We start from the raw sequence: 5,255 nt of genomic DNA, 5'->3' as shown, positions 1-5,255 counted from the left end.
ATACTGTGGTAAAATTGAATGTAATGGGCTTCTGTACCAGCAGCAATGCAATGACCCAGGACAATTCTGAGGGATTTATGATAAAGATGCTACCCACATTCAGAGGAAGGACTGCAGGAGAGGAAACATATAAGAAAAGCAACTGCTTGAACGCATGGGTTGGGGCGGACATGATTGAGGGTGTGGACTCGAAACTACCACACCAATGCAACCACCAACAATTTGGAAATTGGTCTTGATCAAGGACACATGACAAAACCAGTGGAAATGTGCGTCGGCCATGGGTGGGGGGAGTGCGGGGGGTGAAGGGGAAAGTAGGAGCATGAAACATGTAACCATGTTAAAAATGATTATTAATAAATGTTTAAAAAAAATTTAGAAAACTCAATAGTGGCCACTGGATTGGAAAAGGTTGGTTTGTTTCCCAAGCCTAAAGGAGAGAAATGTCAAAGAATGTTCAAACCATTGCACCATTGTGCTCTTTTCACACACCAGCAAGGTTATGCTTAAGATTTTGTAAGCTAGTCTTCAGCAATATATGAACTGAGAATGAACAGAAATGCAGGCTGGGGCATTCATTGCCTAATAAACTGATATGCTTGAAAGCTCAAAAAAAAAGTGCAGGTGGGTTTTTGAAGATTAGGAGGAACTAGAGACCAAATTGTCAAAATTTGCTGGATTATAGCGAAAGCAGGGTGGTTCCAGAAAAACACTTATTTCTGCTTTATTGACTAGAATAAATAAATGACTGTGTGGATCACAACAAATTGTGGCAAGTCCTGAAAGAGAAAGGAGTATCAGATCATTTTACTTGTTTCTTGAGCAACTTGCATATAGATAAAGAAGCAATGAATAAAGGGATAGCTAGGTGGCACAGTAGATAGAGTACCAGACCTGGGGATGGAAGGACCTGGATTCAAATCTGGCTTCAGATACTTTCTAGCTGTGTGGTCCTGGGCAAATCATTTAGCCCCATTTGCCTAATTCTTGCCTTCATGTCTTAGAGTTATTACTAATGGGGAAAAGTAAGAGTTTTTCTAAGAAGTATTTTGGGACAGCTAGGTGTTTCATTGGATAGAGTAACATCTCTGGAGATGGGAGATCCTAGGTTCAAATGTGATCTCAGACACTTCCTAGCTGTAGGACCCTGGGCGAGCTACTTAACTTTGCCTAGCCCTTACTACTCTTCGGCCTTGAAACTGATACTTAATATTAATTCTAAGGCAAAAGTAAATTTTAAAAAAAGAACAAGAAAAAGCAATTATTAGAATTGAAAATGGAACAATTGAATGGTTCAAGATTGGGAAAGGAGTATGACAAGGCTATACATTGTCCTTATTTATTTAACTAATATGCAGAGCACATCATTTGAATTGCCAGGCTAATGAATCTAAAGCCAAAATTAAGGTCTCCTGGAGAAATATCAACAAACTCAAATACGCAGATGATATCACTCTGTGGTGAAAATGAAGAATTAAGAAGCTTCTTGATGAGGATGAAAGAAAAGTGTAAAAACTATTCTGAAGCTTAACTTCAAAGTAACTAAGATTATGGCATGGCCCCATCACTTCCTATCAAATAGAGGGAAAAGAAATGGAAACAGGGTCAGATTTTATGTCCTTGGGCTCAAAGATCACCATAGGAGGCAACTGCAGCCATAAAATTAAAAGACACTTGTTCTTTAGGAGGAAAGGCATGGCAAATCAAGATAGCATACTAAAAAAGCAGAGATATCACCTTATCAACAAAGGTCTGCATCATCAAAGCTATGGTTTTTCCAGTGGATGGCTGTGAGAGTTGGACTATAAAGAAAGCTGAGTGCTGCCAAAATGACATTTTAAAATTGTGGTGCTGGAGAAGACTTTTGAAAGTCCTTTGGATGACAAGGAGATCAAACAGTCAACACAATACCAAGATATTAACTGTGAACATTCATTGGAAGGACAAATACTAAAACTGAAGCTCGATTCTTTGACCATATAATGGGAAGACAGGATTCATTGGAAAAGACTCTGATGCTGGGAAAGATTGAAGGCAAAAGGAGAAGAGGACATCAGAGGATGAGATGGATAGAGAGTGTCATGGAATCAAAGAACATGAATTTGGATAGACTTCAGGAGATAGTGAAAAACAGAAGTGCCTGGCATGATGTGACCCATGGGGTCACAAAGAGTTGGACCTGACAGAACAACTGAACACTAGTAGCAATAATTGTTAGCTTAACTGAGATCTTGTTTTTTATGTCAACTCTTAAATGTAAAAAATTAGATGGAGCTGGGAATGTAATACTCGTTCAATTCAACAAGAAATTCTAAATAATTCATTTAATGAGAATCTATGTGCCAGATATTTTAACTACCATAATATTGGATCTTATATATTACTTAAAATCTACAAAGTGCTTTATATTTTCCTACTTGATCCTCCCTCAAACCAAGTGAAATAGTTTCTTTAGTTACAATGTACAACCATTTTACAGATGAAGAAACTGAAGGTTTTGGAGATTAAGTTTCTAGCTTGATGTCATAGTGATACTAACTATCAGAGATGGGATTCTAACTCAAGTCTTTCTGACTGCAAGTTCATCTTTCTATCAGTTAATATCATGCTGCTTTTCCTACAAACATACAAATATGGTTAATTGCAATTTGATACAACCATGTTTTCCTCAATGTGAACAATATCTTCAGTAAAGTATATTATAAACCACCCACACCTTCTCCTCCTATGCAAATCTTATTCTTGGTCTCCAATAAATCTTGCAAAAGGTATGGGGGAATCTATCAATGTGCCTCTAGATTTCTTGAAATAATGTAGGAAAAAGATGGAATGAATTGTCATACATAATTGTTGCTACTACATTTGCCTTTTGTTCTGGCCAGATATCTCTTTAGTGATATTTCTAATATTGTTTCAGCTATAAGATTTCATAAAAGTGCAAGATGTTGAAGTTCTCCTTTTATATTTTGGTAATGTACAAGTTTGATTCTTAAGAGGCTGGTATTCTAAGATTTATAAAAAGAACACTGATATTTAAAATATATGCCTTTATTTTCAGGAGGAAGTTGGGGTAATTAAATTTTATACTGTTACATATAATTGGGTATATTTTATATACATATGCATATATAGATTATATATAAACAATTAGATAAATATTATTACATATTACATTATATATGATGTATAATCTGTGAAAGGGAATTTTGGAGGTAGAAGGGAAAGGTAGGGTAGAAAGGGAAAGAAAGATAGGGAAGCCTGAGGAAGGGAAGCTGGGGTAGTCCCCAAGCCCAGGAGGGGAAATTGACCCAAGCTCGTTGGAGCTCAATAAAGATCAGGTTGCATTTATTGTTAGAATAGCTAGGTTTATTTAAATAGAAAAGGGAAGGTCTAGGGAAGCTAAGAGGTAGTTCTCTGAAAAAAAGGCACCAAGAGAGAGCTCAGGGCCAAGAGAGTCTCCAAGGTCAAGAGAGCACCTCCAGGATCCAGAGCATCTCCAGGATCAAGAGAGAAATGGTGCCCAAACTCTCTCTTTTATACTTTCTCCAACACCTCCCACAAAGCAAGTGGGAGGTGTCAGAGGAAGTTGTGGCAGAGAGTCCTGGGAGACTCCCAGGGCTTAAAATATTTTAAACAAAACAAATCATAAAGATTATGTAAAATATAGAGGTACTAAATATATCTTTGTATGTTAAATCAAATACATTTATAATTAGATCATTTTATAATATTTATCTATTTATTTATATCTTCTATGTGTTGCTAGCTATTAGATCAGAAAGATCCATGAACCTGTACTGACAAAAACATCAGTAACCACCATATATTCCTTACAGTGATACCTTTTGTCAGTAGTCCAGCAATACTGCATTTTTGGTATTCCTCATACACCTGTGGACTCTATGCCTTTTCATTGGCTATCCTTTATGTCTGTAAGTCTCTCCTTGCTTCCAACTCCCAGAGTCCTTTAAGACTCTGAAATCCTTCCTTCTGTAGCAGTCCTTTTCTGATCTTCCCTTCCCCTTCTTTCTATATATATATACACACACATATATATATGATAGATAGATAGATAGATAGATAGATAGATAGATAGATAGATAGATAGGTATGCATATCTATCCATCACTATATATCTTGCATACACATAGTTATTTGCAGTTTGTTTCCCTAGCAGAACAAGAGGTCTTTGAAGTCCAGGAGTATTCTTGTTTCCCCTGAACTTAGCATGATGATGGGTACATAGTAAGAGCTTAATAAATTATTGATTTATTAAATACTTAGGAGATACTTCTTCCCAAATTCCAGATGTTTTGAGTGTCTCTCCAAAAGCATTTGTAAGGTCAAGTAACATATTCCCTTTTAACCTCCTCAATGCCACAAACCACTTGTACATCAATTCTTTCTATACTATCTGGCAATCCTACAATACATATCCCAATGGAATGCTGATGAAGTTAACAGGCTATTTCCTTCTTGGGTCAATTCTTCCCCCTGGAGAACAGCAAAGGGTCCTCTCCTTCAGGTCTGCACAGGACAACATGTGCATCTACTTCCTTTTCTTAGTTCTGCAACTTCCCAAGTAACTTGTGACAGAAGAGAGATAGTACAATTATTATTACAATTATTAATACAAATGATTATCTCCACTTTAGAAATGAAAAAATTCTCATGTGGAGAGGTTAGATGATTAACCTACAGCTGTGTAGCTAATGAATAGTAAGTAGAATAATATTCAAGCCATGGAAGGGGTGGTAAGAAAACTGCCTGTCTATATTTACCAAGCTAGATAAAATAGAATCACTGCAATGAAAGAACATATCCATATATTCACAAAATCCAAGGAGTTAGATTGCAACAAAAGCCATGAACTTAGGTATGTGTATACAAATGCAGAAAATATAGATAGCAAGATCTTTCCACATTGGACTTCCAATGGAAGTGGTTGTATGGTAGAATAACCTGGAAAATAAGCACTTGAGGTGAATAAGAAGGAGATAGACATTGTGGGGGTAGTTTGGAAGTTTGGGATTCATAAAGGAGGACAGAGTTGAATTTGGAAGGAACAATTTGGAAGAATTGAAGAAAAAGCTGAAGATCAACTCAAGTTATAGACATGATAGGACTCAATATGAAGGAGAAAAAATTATTGAGGGAAAGTCCCTAGGAAGAAGAAAAAATGAATCATAAGGCAAGGAAAATAAAGAAAACAAAGTTTAAAAATTTAGGTAAAAACAAGGTAAGAATTTAATAAT

The sequence above is a fragment of the Gracilinanus agilis genome, chromosome 4 (assembly GCF_016433145.1).
Source record: "Gracilinanus agilis isolate LMUSP501 chromosome 4, AgileGrace, whole genome shotgun sequence".
In the NCBI taxonomy this organism is placed as follows: Eukaryota; Metazoa; Chordata; class Mammalia; order Didelphimorphia; family Didelphidae; genus Gracilinanus; species Gracilinanus agilis.
This window is presented reverse-complemented; position numbering follows the sequence as displayed.